The sequence below is a fragment of the Mesocricetus auratus genome, unplaced genomic scaffold, assembly GCF_017639785.1.
Source record: "Mesocricetus auratus isolate SY011 unplaced genomic scaffold, BCM_Maur_2.0 Super-Scaffold_4256, whole genome shotgun sequence".
Taxonomy (NCBI): Eukaryota; Metazoa; Chordata; class Mammalia; order Rodentia; family Cricetidae; genus Mesocricetus; species Mesocricetus auratus.
Window position 1 is genome coordinate 7602049 of NW_024429182.1, and position 17286 is coordinate 7619334.

The 17286-nt window shown below is 49.3% G+C and overlaps 1 long non-coding RNA gene across 2 annotated transcripts; it reads right to left on the reverse strand.

Moving 5' to 3' along the window:
- Positions 1–1165: 1165 nt before the first annotated feature.
- LOC110341639 lies at positions 1166–5437 on the reverse strand. 2 transcript variants are annotated; one of them, XR_005876267.1, is made up of 3 exons: positions 5272–5437; positions 2075–4116; positions 1166–1683 (listed from the first exon to the last, which is right to left on the reverse strand). It is a non-coding gene; the product is annotated as an uncharacterized LOC110341639 (long non-coding RNA). The 2 variants fall into 2 exon arrangements; XR_002383611.2 differs by lacking the exon at positions 5272–5437 and having other exon boundaries at positions 2075–3813; positions 3976–5237.
- Between the last annotated feature and the right edge of the window lie 11849 nt (positions 5438–17286).

A 17286-nucleotide genomic window follows, 5' to 3' on the forward strand; every position in this document is an offset into this window, starting at 1 on the left:
TGGAGAATCTTCTGAAAGCTCTGACGAGGCTTTGTAGTCACTGATGTAGAGACAGATGCTTGTGAGTCAGGAACTGCAATGCTTGGACAGAAAGGCAAACTCTCAGAGTGTCAGCCGGCAAAGGCTAAGCAAACTAGGAGCCATGAGGCCCCGGGTTCCAAGTCAGGGTGAGAGGTGGCGACGTTTCTGGCGGGCAGGTGTTCAGAGTCGTGGCTTTTTACAGGTGTGATTCTACAGCCCACTTAGCCAGCGTGAACGAGCCTAGGAAGCTGAGTGAGGGGAAGCCACCGCAGTGCTGCTATTAAAGACTTAAAAACATGGGGCTCTACAGACTCCTCCCCAAGGGAATGAGTGGAGAGATGGGGGCGGGGCGGGGGGGGGGGGCCCCGGAGCGCTCACCCTGACAGCGGAGCAGAGGGACATTGAATATTCCCTGGGCTTCTCTCAATTCTTTTTTGTGAGTTTGGGGTGCGGGGAGCATGATTCACAGGCATTTCCCCCCAGAAATCCTATTTCCATGATTATAGCTTTAACATTTGCCATTTATGGTATAGTCCTGAAGGTAGGGGACGCTAACTGAGCCAGATCCCCGGACAACGTCGCCTGGGATGATAGAGAAGAATCACTGCTACTTTCCGAGTCAAACAGTAAACACACTGAACAGTTGGAGGGTGGGTTTACTTTTCCTCGCTTTTTGTCCAGGCCTGACAAACAACAAAGCCCGTAAAGATAATTATCTCGGATCCTAACTGACCCCCAACACACACACCACCCATGCCCTAAGAGCGTGCTTCACAGTGAGCGAATGAGAAAGGCCGAGTGGTCTGCTTCCCAGTGAGTGTGTGTGGTGCGTGTGCGTGGGGGAGGGGGTTACTGCAGGGGGAGGGCTGACGGCGGCTCTTCCCTGCACTCGGCAGAGGCGTACTGTGCCTCCTCAACAGACACACTGCTGTATACGGACATTTAGCAGGAGGAAGCGGTGAGGTCCTCTCATTGTAACTCCGTGAGGTGACTGGCACTGCTATGTTTTACAACCCAGGAAGCTGAGTCTCTCAGACAGCTATAAGAACTTTGCTCAAGGTCACCCAGCTTCTAAGGGGCAGAAGCAAGACCACCACCGGTAGGTCCGTCCATCCTCAGATCCTCTGCCGAGTGCAGGGAAGAGCCGCCGTCAGCCCTCTGAGGTCTGTAAACTAGCAGGCAGTATGGGAATTGTCTTGGGGACATCTAAAGAAATGAAGGAACCTTGGGGAGGTGGTAGAAAGGAAGCAGAAATACACCCTGCTCTCTTGTTACTCCAGGGTCGTCAACCGTTCTCAAACTTGCTGTGACACTGGCACCCTGCCTTGTCTTGAACCCTGAATAACTAACATTACTGAGTTTCAGGTTCTGTTTTCTCACGCCTGCTCATTTAAAGCCACCACTCTGCAGACAGAGAAGCTTGGAGAGCATGTGCAGCTTTTCCAGGACGCTGAGCGCAAGAGCTGAGGCTCCGGGCTCAGTCTGTGTCCCCTCTGTCCTCTATTTGCAGGGGAAGTCGCCTGCCTTTCCGGCTGGTGCACCTGGTCCTCTGCAGAGGGGGCCGTTTCAGATGTGCTGCCCTCGGATACGTCCACCGGGAGGTGGTAAAGTCTGGTGCTCCCGAAGCCAGCAAAGCTGGGAGAAAGACCTCCTCGTTCTCTGCTGCAAGGGAAAGGGCAAACCGCTGCAGTCACTTTGCCTGTGAGCTGGGGCTGTCTAATAACATTGTAACAAGGTTGGAGAGGGGGAATAGACAGGAGGGGGATGCAGGGAAGGACGGTGAGGGAGGTGGGCGAGTACCAGAACGCCATGAAACCCCGTATCTCATACCTCATACGCTAACTACACTAACTAAAAACACGTAGTGTTGCATTTCGAGGCACTTTCGGGGGAAGTGACTGGTGGTGTTCACAGTATCAAAGCAACCAAGTGAGCAGTGGGAATGGTTGCTGTACACAAAGGTCTTCTTGGAGCTGAGCTTTTGACTACTCTGTGCAGTGTTTCTTGGCGACTCAGCTCGCCTCTCTCTGACCCTCCCTGCTGCCTGTGCTACCTCATCGTTCTTTGTCTTGGCCCCTTGGGGGTGGCATTACGAGCTTGCCAGTCTCTCCTCTCCCCGTGCCATCCCTGCAGATGTTTGTGAGCAATCAATCAAGAGCTCCATCCCGGCTTCTCATAGAATCACCTCTGAAAAACAACAACAAACAAACAGGAGAGCCTGGCCCAAAGATGCTGTTTAAAAATACTGTGGTTACTCATGGGACTGGACACACATTTGAGTGTGGAGGAGACAGACAGGCAGGGAACTTTAGCTGAGGACCGGTGAGGACATGACCCAAGTTAGGCTCTTTTCTGCCTAACAACTCAGAGGACATCTCTCATTGGCTGCCCAAGAGAGCTTCGCCTCCATCTCATTGGCTGGGAATTTACCGGCCAGACCCTTTGTCCTCTGACAAGCCTGTGGCAGGTACTTTATTGTGGTCAAAGAGGCTGTGGGTTGGGAGTCCAGAAACCCGGGTTCTAGAGCACTGTGCACACCCCACGTCTACAACAGAAACAAAGTTACCCCACACCAGTGATGTCGGTATCTCTGCCTCCTCCCAAAGCACCATTGTCTCAAGCAGGGGTACAGTGCTTCCCTCTGTCGCTTGATGGGGACCTGGCCACAAACCCAGTACAGGCTGGGTCCAGAATCCCAGTGACTCGAGCAGCAGAGTGCAGGCTTGTCTGGACCTGGCTCCCTCTGGAGGAAAGCGTTTTGAGGCAGGCCTGGATGAGCCAGAAAAGGTGTTCTCTCATTTTCTGTTTAGAAGAAACTCAAGGCAGGACCCCATACAGCTTTGGGTTAAAAGCCAGTCACTACTGACTTTCTCACGGGTGGTGAGGGAGGCATGGCGTGCATGTGGGAGAAATATTAGCTGCAGGCTAATTGCATGATTTAAGTTCCATGGGGCTCTGCACCCCCTGGGGAGACCCGGCTTCCACACTCCATGCTTAATCCCTGGAGAATGTCACTGTCACTCAAGAGGCCCCAGCCAGGCGATCAGTGATTCCGGGAGAGAGGGGATTCCTTCATCCCAACCCTCCCCCCATGCCCTGCTCTGTCTCCTCTAATCACCTGCCTGTCTGTCTGTCAGGCCAGTTGGTCGTCAGAGCAAAAACATTTCAGGCCTCGTGCCCACCGGCTCTGGGATCAGGTGACCATTATGGAAGGCTACACCGGAGGCCTCTGCATGCCAGCGTGTGGCCAGGAACAGTGAGAGCCTGCTGTGTGCTGACCTCACAGAGTGGGCGCGCATGCAGCTGGCCCGGCGTGATATGGCTTCTTTCGTGGTCCCTGAGCAGCCCACGGCCACAGGAACCCCTGCTGGTGCCCTCTCTGCACAGACTGTGGCGGGGGACGCCTAGCCCCGAGGTCTATGAGCTGTTAGTTCAGTCCCTTTACTTCTTTGGACCCCTATGTCACTTTCTGAAAGACAGAAACAGAGCCCCGTGCGGTGGCGCACGCCCGTAACTCCAGCATTCAGAGGCAGAGGCAGGAGAATTGGGATTTCAAAGTCATTGTTGGCTGCTTCAGGAGTTTAAGGCAAGACTGGATCTCATGAGACCCTGACTCAGAAAAGCAAAAAGGAAACAAGGGGTTTCCAAAGGGGCTAAATGAAAAAACAAGCCAGTGTCGTCTGGCTTCTGATGGCACTCCGTAGGCCGCTGTGTTTTTATTGTGACTCGTGGACGTCCTGTGAGAGGAGGTTGGTAATCTTCGTGAGGTCCTTCTCTGGATGTGCTCACCCTCTGGGTGAAAAGATCCCATCACAGAAACAGACAGAAGAGGGACAGGGCCATTGTCAGAGGAGCTCATGGCAGCGGAAGAACCACAGACCAGGATTTGGGTCCTGGTTCTGCCCAGTGCCATCAAGCTAGTGAGAGTGAGCTGCCCAAACCCTCAGTATTTACCCACTTTCCTCATCCGTGAGACGGGCGGGCGTGACAGGTCGCTCTTCCGGTGTTGGTGAGCTCAGGCTTGGCTCAGGGTCACCTCTCCGTGGACCACGGCTGTGATGATGACATCCTGTTTGCTCCCACATCATGCGGCATCTGGTGAGGCCAGGACAGTAGGAGAGCAGAGGAGACTCTGGCTCCCTTCCATTTGGGATTTGGTGGTGGTGGGTGGGGACCCTCAGGAGGGGGCATGCCTACTTCTTGGACTGTTTCCTGAGATATGACATTTCAGGTGGTTTAAAGAATCCTAAAGAGGGGCTGGGAATATTGCTCAGTTGCCAGAATGCTCGTCGAGCAGACACAGATCCCTGGGTTTGACCCCAGCACCACGGAATCTGGCCTAGTGACACATGCCTGCAATCCCAGCACTCAGGAGGTAGAGACAGGAGAAGCACCAATTCACAATCCTCCTTGGCTGCGTGAGGAGTTTGAAACCAGGCTGGGATTTTAAGCTGAGCTGTGTCCTCCCAAAAGCTGTGGTGAAGACCTGATCCCTACAACATGAAAATGTGATCCGGGAATTAATCTTCGAAGATGTAATCAAGTTAGAGCTTGAGGGTGAAGGTGACGCCTAATCCAACGTGGTGGGTATCTTACAAGAGGCGGGGGATTTTAACACGGATTCACAAGGGACAGCGCCGTGTAAAGGTGGAGAGAGCAGTGGGGTTGCTACTCAGCTGCAAGCTAAGGGACACCAAATGATTGACAGCAACCAGTTGCCAGAAGCCAGGAGGAGGTAGGGAGGGGTCACACCCAGACTCGAAGCCCCACTGGAATTCTGACTTCTAACCCCCAGACGTATGGAATGATAACGTTACTTCAGGCTCCCTAGTTTGTCGTATCTGGTTATAGCAGTTCTGGGAAAGTAACGAGGGAGGGAAGAGCTGGGGAGGCGACTGTTTCTTGATCTGAGCCCCCCAAATAGAGGGAGAAATGCACAGCCAAACGCCCCGTCTTACACCCATCCCAGCAGGCCTTGGACCTCCTTTCTGGTTCCTTCCAAGGAAGACAAGGTGTCTGGATCTAGTAAGAGACTAGGTAGGGAAGGTACAGCGAGTTAAGCAGCCTTAGTCCAAGAAGGAAGCATTCTGGCGTCATGCAAACCTCGGCGGTCCCACCCTGGCAGAGCCTTTTGGGTTGCCTGGGAGGGCAATTCTGCATCCTCCGCCCGCCCACTTCCTCTTGTTCGCCACTGGTCCCCACCCACCGAGAGTTCCCCACCCACACTCCTGCCAGGCTGAGACTACTTACTCATCAAGCTTCCACGCAGACTCCTCCCACCTAGGAACGCCTCCGTTGTCAGAAGGTTGATGTACTCATGATTGGCATACCTCACTTAGTAGCTCACCGGACATCCGCTGAGAGAGGTCACGTGTGTGGTCCCCTGTTGCTGCCTCTTCCTTTGGTTTTTCCTCCGTCATTCTTTGTTCCCCGGACTCTGTGAAGAGCACCCAGGCCGTGTTTCGTGGAAGCTCTTTCGGCATCATCATTGCCTGTCCCTGCATGAACTTACGTTTCTTTACTTGAGGCAACGCAAAAATGCTGACTATGAAAATGTAGAGAGGCCGGGCAGTGGTGGCACACACCTTTAATCCAGGGCTTGGGAGTGAGAGGTTGGATGATCTATGTGAATTCGAGGACGGCCTGGTCGACAGATCCAGTGCCAGGACAGGCTTCCAAAGACCTATCCTCCTCCTCACCCCCCCCCCAAAAATCTAGAGAGCGGGGGTGGGGGGGTTTGGTTTTTTAATTTTTAAAAAAATTTTTTTAGCTCTTCTGCGGTTCTGTGGTTGCACTGTTACTAGAGACGGACGATGGTAGAGTCAGACAGTCTTTGCCTGGACCTTAACTGTGTGAACTTAGACAACACACCTAACTGTTTTGCGTCTGTATTCTCATCTATAAGGCAAGGCTTCCTGATAGGGAGACTCACAACACTGTGTGGCAGGCATACAATCAGTGCGGAGTTAATCTGTGGAATGAACAATTTGTGTAAGTGTTCAGTCCATGTCAGCGAAAGTTACCTAAGGTTGACAGTGGCCAACAAACTCAAGTTTCCCTAACCACACATTACACCGCCACACGTTTCTGTGTCTCACTTCTGTGTGGGATTTCTTCCCAACAGCTAGCAAACTGCAGTTCAGTTCACCATCCATCTGGCTGGATTTTCTTTTAAAGATTTATTTATTTATTCATTTATTTAGTTATTGATTAAGGTACGCAGTGTTCTGCCTGCATGCCAGAAGAGGGCGCCGGATCACGTGGTTGCTGGGAATTGAACTCAGGACCTATGGAAGAGCAATCAGTGCTCTTAATTTCTGAGCCATCTCTCTAGACGTGCTGGGAAAGTTCTTCACAGCCAGATACAAGACAGGAAGGAGGGGACTGGAGCATCCTGAGTTAGAGAAGAGGGGCGCTGGCCTCTGCGGCTTTGAGCATGGACTTGCAGACCAAGTTTCACGGTTCCTGGCTCATAGACACCATGGGTCAGGTTTCCTGCCAAGCAGACACTGGGGGTGAAAAGGGGTACAGAAATATTAGGAAGTCAGGATTGGGCAGAAGGGAAGCTGCGTGTGAGCAAGTTGTAAGGGAGATCCCAGCCGGCATAGAACGTTCACAGTGGTTCTCAACCTGTGGATCTAAACCCCGTGGGGCAGAATATCAAACACCTGCATCTCAGATATTTACATTACAGTAACAAAATTACAGCTATGAAGTAGCAGCGAAAATAATTTTACGGTTGGGGGTCTCCGCGTTAGGAAGGCTGAGAGCCACTGGTCTGAACCCCGATGACCCTTCACAAGTGACAAAACAGCCTTCAGCTCCTCCATGTCTGCATCCCCCAAGGTTGACGTCTAAGAAAACTGAGTGTGCATCTCCCTCAGTGATCCAGTCGCCCACGTCACCTGCTCTGGCTGTGATGAGCACATAGATGGCCACAAACCCACCTACAGCCAGAAGACGTGTCACCCCCTCTGCTGAGCTGTGTCTCTTCCCCCCTTGGTGATGGCAGCCCTCCCTGAGGTCCCCAACTGAAACCCGGGAGTCACAGGGTGCCAGGGTGAGCGGTTTCGGGTCCTGATTGCGCTCCATTCTTAGCTGGAAAAAAAAAGTTTGACATGTCCCAGGGGTTTGTCACAGCGGGTGTGTCCTGAGCCCCAACAAGCATTTCAAAACAGTTGGCGCAAAGGAAAGATATTTGAAAAATGCTTGCAAAAAAGATGAAATAAATATGTATACAGAAAAGTTTTTAAGAAGCACACACAGGGTGGTCCTCAGACAGAGCCCAGGCTTAGTCCTGGAGAGGCTGGGCCTCTGGAATGTTCTGTGCCTTGAACTGGGTGGTGGTTCTGAGGATACATTTACTTGGCGGAAACCATTCAGGCTGTGCCTATACAGGGAGGTCCTTGTCTACATGTATGTTTACATTTCTGTGAACATCTCCTTAAAAGTCGGAGAAAGAAAAGATACAGTAAATCTCACACGGTCCAGTCAAGCACGGCACGGTAGGAAAGCCACACCCCTCACTCTTGTTGAGTGTTTTCTTCCCGTCCATAGTCTCGAGAAGGTGGGTTTTCACAGCAATGCAAAGTCCCTACAACTTCCCCGACACCAGCAAGTTAAGGTTCAGGGGTGGCTTTGTTGTTATTGTTGTGTGTTTGTTTGTTTGTTCGTTTTTTGAGACATGGTTTCTCGGTGTAGTCCAGGCAGTCCTGGAATTCACTCTGAAGACCAGACTGGCCCTGAACTCACTGCTTCCAGAGTTCTGGGATTAAAGGCATGTGCCACCACAGCCTGCCTCAAGATTTAGGTTTTTAAAAATGAGTTACGGCGATCATTATTGTTTTGTATCCTAAATACTCAGATAACTTTTTTTTGAGACAGGGTCTCATGAAGCCCAGGCTGCCCAGAACTTGCTATATAGAACCAGGATAATCTTGAACCTCTCACCCTCCTGATTCTCCTGCCTCTACCTCCCAAGCCCTGGGATTACAAGCATGGGAATCGAACCCAGGACTCTGGGTAGGCTAGGCAAGCATCTTCCAAGTGAGCACATCCCCTCTCCTCTGCCTCTACTGTCTTTTTCCTGCACTACTGGAAAGAAAGTTGTAGACACCATGACTGCTCATTCATGAAAAACAAAGATTCGCAAAGAACCACCATACCCATGATGACGTTAAGACTCCCAAGACTGAGGGACGCCTTGCCCAGCCTAGACACAGGGGTGTGGAGGTGGAGAGGTGCCTTGGTCCTGCCTCAACCAGATGATGGGGCAGACTTAGTGGACTCCCTGAGATTTGCTCAGTGGGTGAGAGCATGAGCCGTTCTTGGCAACGGCTTCAGTTCATTTCCCAGCACCCGCAACAGGTGGCTCACAGTTTACCATAACCCAGCAAGAGAGGGGCTCCAGCTCCTCCTCTTCCGCCTGAACACACAGACATGCACACCCCCCCACACACACACATAGTTAAAAAGAAAGTTTTCCACAGACAAAAACTACCTAGGAGGCGTGAGTTTCCTATTGGTTCCATCTAAGGCTAAGCAGCCTCGCTTGGTTAAAATGGGTCCTATCTTTCCCCTTTGTCATTACAATCTTTCTACTAATGCTATTTCTATCTATCTATCTATCTATCTATCTATCTATCTATCTATCTATCTACCTATTGTCAGCGCTGGGGGTTGAACCCAGGGCTTGTGTGTGTGTTTTGTAGGCAAACACATTCTACCACTGACCTATGATGTCACCAACGCTTTTTAATTCTGAGACAGCATTTCAGCTAAGTGGCCCAGGCTGCCCCTTAATCTTAAATTCCTGCCTCAGCCTTCCAAATAATGTGTATAAAATGTGGGACCGTTTAGGTAGGGTATCCACCAATGATCATTTAATGCCCGTTAATGATCATTGTTATTCATTACAACTGTTTTTCTAATTTTATATCAACCTGAGTTTATTAGCTGATTTCCCTTTGTGAAGAAAGAGCTTGCATGCCAAATACAATGGTACATAGTTGTCATCCCGGCGCTCAGGAGACTAAAACAAGAGAGTCACAAATCCCAGGTCAACCCAGCCCATATGAAGAGACCCCATCTAGAATGCAGAGAGCAAGCACCGAAGAAAATCTTGACTCCTCCCCATCTCTCTTTATCTCACTCTCCGATCTTTTTACAAAAACAGTTTAAAAGAACCACGCAGCTTTTTTTCCAGTGAACTATTCTTTCACTTCCTTTATACTTTCAAAACTGTTTTATTAGCACACACACACACACACACACACACACACACACACACACACACACACCCCGCATTTTAAGGCAGATTTATATACAATGTTGCTTTCCTTTTCTTTTGACTTGCCTGTTTGCTTTTTCCACATCCATTTTAGTTTATTTTTACGTAGTGAAATGTATTGGTTGTCACTACTGTTGAATTTGGATCTTGAGTCAGAGTTAGAGAAGTCCCCACATTAACCTATCTTTTTTTAATTCTCACATCTCCTTTGAGTGTCCATGTGATTTATTTTCACGCTAAGATGTCTGTTTGGAGTTATTCTGGTGTGCAGTGTGAGGCATGCCTCCCGTTTTAACCTTCTCCAAATGGCTGTCCAGTTGTCCCCAGGCACTTGTCAAAGGATCAGCTTTTTTTTTCAATATTTAAGATGCCCTGTTTATCCAATGGTGAATTTCCGCGTGGACTTAGGTCTAATTCTGGACTTTCCATTTTATTCTAATAGCCTCTTTGTAGGGTGAGCCCACAAAACTCTCCATGCCTAGAAGGGCGGGGTAGGGAGATTAGCACAGGTGGGATTTTTAAGGAAAAGAAAAGTAAAAGGGTCTCTCTCTACTTTGGTTGGCCAGCCCCTAACCCCCTTTTCTCCACCTTTCTGCCAATAAACTCCATTTAGTATATATATTGGTGATTATGGGTCAATAATTAAGTCAGAGCTAGACATTGAGAAACAATTGTATATGGCCAACAGCTTATAATTAATATAGTGTCCCGTGTGTTATTTGGGGGTTCAGACAGCTCGGCAGGGCCTAGAGGCGGCTGGCGGGGAAAACTACATCTCTTCATTTACCAATTTTAATTATAAACTCTATATAACATAATTTATTGTTTCACAACCCTCTCCTCACAGCTCATTTTTGGGGTGTGTGTGTGTGTGTTCATATAAGCTCCAGAACAACTTTTCCAGAAAAAAATGGACATCTTCCTTAAGCTCCCATTAAATGGGGTGGTGGTAGTGTATGCCTTTAATCCCAGCACTCAAGAGACAGAGACAGGTGGAACTTGGATCTCTGAGTTTAAGGCCAGCTTGATCTACAAAGCAAGTTCTAGGACAGCCAGGGCTACCCAGAGAAACCCTGTCTCAAAAAAAGCTCAAACAATCTCATTAAGTGAAATACATAATAAATCCAATACCATCTTAGGGAAAACTAAACTTTATGGTGTTGAGTGGTCCTATCAAACAGCAGAGGTGTCGTTTACTCTGTCTGGTTTACTTTATGTCTTTGAGGGTGTTTGGAAGTTTTCCTCAGAGACGTTTTCATGACTTCAGTGGTGGCAAATGGAACACTTGACATTCCAGCAGATCAAAGCAAACGTTTTATTACAGAAAGAAATGATACCAGGAGGGAGGGCAGAACCAAGCAAATCACCATGCTGCCACCAGCTGCCACACTCAGTCCAGGGGAACAAGAGAGCTGCAGCTGGACAGACAGAAAGCGGGACCTCTCCGGGGAGCAGACCCTACCCTACAGCTCCAGGGATGCTGCAGACGCTGGTACTCAGAGAGTCCAGCCAGCGATCACCTGTGTCCCAAACTTGCCTATTACACCCCGATTTTCTTTATCTTCTTTGTGTGTATGCACGCGTGTGCATGTGTCTGTGCCTGTCTCTCTCTCTCTCCCTCTGTGTGTGTGTGCATGCGGGTGCATGTGTCTCTTCTCTCTCTCTCTGTGAGTGTGTGTATGTGTGTGTGCATGTGTGTATGTGAGTGTGTGTCTGTGTATGGATGTGTATGTGTGTGTCTGTGTTGGTATGGGTGAGTGTGTGTGTATGTGTGTGTGAGAGAGAGAGTGTATATATGTTTGTATATGTGTGTGAGTGTGTGTATGTGTGTGAGTGTGTGTCTGTGTATGTGTGAGGGTGTATGTGTGTGAGAGTGTGTGTATGTGTGTATGTGTGTGTATGTGTGTGAGAGTGTGTGTATGTGTGAGTGTATGTGTGTGTCTGTGTTGGTATGGGTGAGTGTGTGTGTGTATGTGTGTGAGAGTGTATGCATGTTTGCATATGTGTGTGAGCGTGTGTGTATGTGTAAGTGTGTATGTGTGTGAGTGTATATGTGTGAGTGTGTGTATCTGTGTGTGTGTGTGTGTGTGTAGGACTGAGGTTGACTCAGGTGTCTTTCCCTCGCATTCCCACCTTATATATTGGGCTCATAATCTTGGGCTCTTAGGGCTAGTCTAGACGGCCAAGGAGGGGCTCTTTTTACCTCAGCCAACCCAATTAGACATCCCCTCACAGAACTGCCCAGAAGTTGGTCTTCTAGGTGATTCCAGATCCTGACACATTTGCAATCGCTGTCAACCATCACAAACGTAGCTTTGTAACTTGTGACACCTCCATTTTATATGGCTGCCAGGAAGCTCAGCATTCTCCCAAGGAAACAGCAAACAAATTCAGACTTACTGTTAATTTATTGAATTTTATTCCCATATAGAAATTTTTAAATGTTCAAGCCATGTTAGGACATTTGGTTGTAAGCTACCTGAAGACCTTTATTTGAAAGGGTGGGTAACCCCAGTGTGATGATGCAGGCCTGTAATCCCAGAACTCAGGAGGTAGAGACAGGAAAATCCAGAGTTCAGAGCCAGACTTAGTTCCATATCAAGTTCAAGACCAGCCTGGGCTTCATAAGACCATGGCTCAAAAGGCCATTTTTTTTTTGTTTTTTTTTTTTCGAGACAGGGTTTCTCTGTATTGTTTTGGAGGCTGTCCTGGAACTCACTCTGTAGACCAGGCTGGCCTCGAACTCACAGAGATCCGCCTGCTTCTGCCTCCCGAGTGCTGGGATTAAAGGCATGCGCCACCAACGCCCAGCTTCAAAAGGCCATTTTTAAGGGCAGTATATATACAGACTAAACTTGGTAACCCATCACAAGCACCTTTAGGTGAAAGACAGGACTTGGGAGGTAGGATCAGAGTTCAGGGCCAGCATGGACTACATTAGGAATTAAGAAAAGCTTAATCAATGAGAGCATCACCTCCAACATAGTCCTCACCGTCACTTCCACCACCATCACGGCACAAGCACTGCTGTTTTAGACCTTTTTGCCTAGGGAACATTAACCGAGTTCTGATGAAGCAGGCATGGGGTAAAAACAGCATGCATCTCCAAATCAGAATGACCCTGGGTGTCTCAAGGTCCATCTCAGGGTCTTTGGTGGTCCATCTCAGGGTCTTTGGTGGTCCATCTCAGGGTCTTTGGTGGTCCATCTCAGGGTCTTTGGTGGTCCATCTCAGGGTCTTTGGTGGTCCATCTCAGGGTCTTTGGTGGTCCATCTCAGGGTCTTTGGTGGTCCATCTCAGGGTCTTTGGTGGTCCATCTCAGGGTCTTTGCTGGTCCATCTCAGGGTCTTTAGTGCTCCATCTCAGGGTCTTTAGTGCTCCATCTCAGGGTCTTTGGTGGCTACTCTCATGCTGCTTCCTGGCCACACTGGGGTGGTAAGCAACCTTGTTTTCCTCATGGCTGTGCTCTGCCTCACCACAGTTCAGAACACTAGAGCCCAGTGACCATGGGCTGGAATCTGTGAAACCAAGAGCCCAAGCCAATCCTTTGGGGCTAGAGCCTCAGCTCAGTGGGCAGAAATCGTGCTTAGTATGCATGAAGCCGCGCATTTGACTCCCAGCACCCTGCAAACCCAAACCTGTAATCCTAGTACTGAGGTGGTGGACACAGGAACATCGGAAGTCAAGGCAGTAAAAGCCACATTCCTTACTCGTGTTGAATCTTTTCTTTCCTTCCATGGTCTTGGGCACAATCCCAGACTACAACCTTCCCACTGCTGGGTGTTTTTGCCCACAGAACCGTTTTGATAACAGAGAGTTTGACAACATAGAGAGTTTGTCATCAGCCTGGGCTGATGTCTTAAAAACTCAAACAACAACAACAAAAGATTAGCCCATCAGGTCAGAGTTTAAAAGCATTTCATTTGTTGCTCTTGCAGAGGGCCGGGGTCCAATGCCCAGCATGGATATGGTGGCCCACAACTGTCTGTCACTCTGGCTCCAGACAGTGGGCACTGGTTCCTGCGTCTGACCTCCCCAGGTACCAGGGACACTCATGGTGAATAAGTTTTGTTTAGACAAACAAAAACAAAAAAGTAGGCTAGAGACATAACTCAGCTGACAGGTCGGACGACACGCACGAGGCCCCGTCTGTGTCCACGTGAATCATGCATCCTGTAAACCGGGCAAGGTGTCGCGCACTTGTAACTCCAGCATTTGAGGGGCAGAGGCCGGGAGATTAGAAGTTCAAGGTCATGTTGGGTTATGCATTGAGTTTGTGGCCAGTTCTCACTGCATGAGAACCTGTCTCAAAAACAAACAGATTTTAAAGCGTCTTGGTGATCCACACGTGATGGCCATCGTAGGCTCTCCAAATGGCACAACTGGTGCTCATTCAGATAATCTTCATCTTCCTGGCATTGTCTTCCTCAGTCTTAATTGGCAGCTGTTCCTCGGGCATGACGAGGGTGGGGCAGGCTTTCCGCTCTGCGACCCACAGCGCCCAGGGCTCTGCAGTTTCCACCTGCCTGGTCATTGCCATCTGCTGGCTGCACCCCTCTGAGGCTGTGGAGCCCTGCGTCTTCTCTTCCCCAGAGTTCCTGGGTTAGACGCAGCGCCTAACAGCACAGTGGGTGACAGCGGATTCGCACTTGTTCCGAACCTCACTGACTACTGTCCGTTCCTCTCCCAGCCATTTTAACCATCCAGCATACCTACCAAAGGTTAGCAATGATGAAAAATGTCATGCATCATATGTGGATTGAGGTTTTCATTAAGCACCGGAGAGTCAGCCATGTCACTTAAATTTCCTTTGGTGTCATTAGGAAAACGGAGCTATTGACATCCACCCCGCTGAGAGTCCAGCATGGTGACTCAAGCCTGCAATCCCAGCTTTTGGGAGGCGAGGGCAGAAGGATCAGGAGTTCAAGGTCATCCTTGCCTACATAGGGAGGACAAAGCCAGCATGGGACCCTGTCTCAAACAAGAAACCTATCATATTAGTTTGTTTTGATGATTAAATAAAACAAAGTTAGTCAAATGTTTATTTAGAATGCTGACCACTGTGACTATGTATAAATGGTAGCTATTTCGTTATTCAGAATAATAGGAAATGAAAAAAGACTAAGAATGAAATGACTTGGATTATGATTAATAACACTACCTAATAAGACTACCTACAGTCTCTCTCTCTCTCTCTCTCTCTCTCTCTCTCTCTCTCTCTCTCTCTCTCTCTCTCTCTCTCTCTCTCATCTTACTTTCTCCTGCTGGTGTTCTGTGAAGAGTACACTGGTCACAGAGACAGAAAGGGAGAGTTGGCCATTCAAGTGACAATCAGAAATGCCCATGACTTTGAGAGTTCAGGCAGCCGGTATGGGAGGATAGCCTGGAACCTCAGGGGTGTGGACACCAGACCTGGGTTTGGTTCCCAGCACCCATGTCTGGCTGCTCACAATCATTGGCTACCCCAGCTTCAGGAGGGACCTCCAATATCTTCTAACCTCGGGAAGCCTTACACAACATGTACACACACACACACACACACACACACACACACACACATCAATCATCATCACCATCATCACCATCAAAAGATAAAAATAAATCTAAGAACCAGGAGGGAAAGGGGGAGGGGGAGCGGAGACAAGTAAATAAGAGACAGATCATCACGTTAGCTCCTGGTTAGGAAGGGCTCAGTGTCAGCCGCATCAACAATGGGGTCAGGTGAGGGACAGGAAGGAGCACCCTTTGATCCTCCCTAGGGCTCCAGAGGCATCTGCCCAAAATTAGCTCTTGCTTCCCACCCCAAGCGCCCAAACCCCCCACCAGCCTCAGCCTATGCTGGCTGAGTACCAGCCAGCCGGGCTGAGAAAGAACAGGTCTGTCCAGAGTCTCGGTCAGCCCCAGGAAGACTCCTGCTGTCGGTTTTGTCCCTTTCTGCCTCCAGAAGCAGTGTGCCTTCCCCGCCCCCGTGTGATCCGCCCACTCCCTCTGAGAACACAGAGGGGAATGGATTAGGGGAGCACTCTGAGGAAAGTAAACACTCCCGATGAGTCCATTTGTTTTCAAGGTCCAGCGGCCTCGCTCTGCACCTGTTGGGTTAGTATCAGCTTCCTCCCCTTCGTTCAGGCTGCGGGAGACAGCGAGCTTAGTCTGCGTTTCAGTCCGCAGCTCGTGGTGGGCCGGGTGAGCGAGCCACTTTGCTTCTTGCTCCCAAAAGCTCCGAGAGCGAGCGTCACTGTGCCCATTTTGTTGAAGACAAGGCTGAGTCTCAGAGAAGTTCATACAGTTGGAGAAAATGGCACAGCAGGACTAGGGTTGAGAATGAGGGTCCTGGTCGGCTCAGAGCCTGGGTTTTGCTGTCACCAGGCTACAGACAAGGAACACAGGGCTTCATGGTGGGTCTGCGAGTTCAGACTTTGAGGTTCCACCCGCGCTCCGAGGGCCTGGGAAACACGCAGATGGTGGGGAGCCAATCTGTGCTCGAAAACACAGTTAAGTCTCTCCGCAGCTATTCCAAGTGAGCCTGAAACTAACATTTTGAGGGCAGGCAGATCTCCATGAGTTCGAGGTTAACCTGGTCTACAAACAGAGTTCCAAGACAGCCAAGGCTGTTACACAGGAAACCCTGTCTTGAGAAGAAAAAAGAGAAAGAAAAAGAAGCCTATCCCTGGGCTGGAGAGATGGCTCAGCGGTTAAGAGCACTGGCTGCTGCTCTTTCAGAGGGACCCTGGTTCAATTCTCAGTACACACATGCCGGCTCACAGCCATCTGTGTGTCCAGTTCCAGGGTATTTCAACACCTTCTTCTAGCCCCCAAGGACAGGTGGTGCATGGACATACATGTAGGCAAATACTTACACACATGTAAAATTAAATAAAAATCTAAAAAAAAAAATACCCCAGAAAACCTCTAACCCTAATGAAGAAAGCCAACAAAACCAAACCACGGGAAAGATAACTTAATATAAATAAAATAATGTTATCGGACAAAATAATACAATAATATGTTTGGGCTGCTCGTGCATGTATGTATGTATGCGTGTATGTATCTTGAAAGATTAACAAAAATATAGATGTGAGAAATGAAAAGAACTAAAATAACAAATGTTGATGAAATGATAAAAATCAGAATTCTATTTTTGGCCAAGACAGAATTAACAGAGACTAGATTTAGCCTCTTGCTGGGAAAAGCCACAAGAAAAGCAGAATCAGATAGGAAACAACGGGGCTCAAGACAGTTGACACAAGGGACAGCCGTCCCTGAGTAATGGCAGCCTAGGGGACAGCCATCCCTGAGTAATGGCAGGCCCAGGAGACAGCTGTCCCTGAGTAATGGCAGGCCCAGAGGGCAAGCCCCACCGCCTTACTGCTGTAAGTGAGCTTCCACACCACTTTTTTTTAGATTTATTTATTATGTATACAGTTTCTGCCTGCACTCTAGAAGGCAGATCTTATTATAGATGGCCATGAGCCACCACGCAGTTGCTGGGAATTGAACTCAGGACCTCTTGAAGAGCAGCCAGTGCTCTTAACCTCTGAGCCATCTCTCCAGCCCCAGGGAGTGTATGTTCTAATTACTTTGTTGCTGTAATACATCATGCCCCAAAGCAACTTGGAGAAGAGAGAGCTATTTTAGCTTACACTTCCAGGTCACAGTTCATCACTGAGGGAAGTCAGGGCAGGAACTGGAGCTGGAACAGAGGCAGGAGCCATGGGGGAACGCTGCTCACAGACTTGCTCTCAGGTACCTTTGCTTAACTACCCTTTTGATACAACCCAGCCCCACTTGCCCAAGGACGGTACCACCCACAGAGGGCTGTGATGGGGAAGTCCTGTGTATATGTCAATAAAGCACTGTTGGCCAATAGGGAAGCAAGATAGGTGGGACTAGGAGTTGAGGAGGATTCTGGGAAAGAGAAACACAGGAGTCATGATGTAGGTGCCATAGGAATAAGAGGTCCGGACCCTTTCTCGGGT